The sequence below is a fragment of the Daktulosphaira vitifoliae genome, unplaced genomic scaffold (genome assembly GCF_025091365.1).
Source record: "Daktulosphaira vitifoliae isolate Bord-2020 unplaced genomic scaffold, ASM2509136v1 Scaffold_3, whole genome shotgun sequence".
Taxonomy (NCBI): Eukaryota; Metazoa; Arthropoda; class Insecta; order Hemiptera; family Phylloxeridae; genus Daktulosphaira; species Daktulosphaira vitifoliae.
In genome coordinates this window covers 10,545,988-10,546,326 of record NW_026099574.1, presented here as the reverse complement: position 1 = coordinate 10,546,326, position 339 = coordinate 10,545,988, and positions in this window count along the sequence as shown.

Genomic DNA, 339 nt, shown 5'->3' with positions numbered 1-339 from the left:
GTAAACGCTCGAATTTTAATCGCTGATTCTACAATTAACGTCTCTAAGTGAAATAACGCTTTTACATGGGCTTGTATTAGATTTTTTTTATTGTTATATCTTTCAATTGCTGTCCGCCATGCCACTGCGTAATTTGACGCCCCGTCNTGCTGTCCGCCATGCCACTGCGTAATTTGACGCCCCGTCATTTCCAAACAATTAACAGCCTGTTTGGCATCGTCTTTTAAAGCCGCTTTCAAATAAAAAAAATGTTTGTATGTCTGACAATTGGTCGTTGGTATGAATTAATGCCGAAAAAATATCATGAAATGTTGTCCATTGCTTATAGTCGCCATGAAA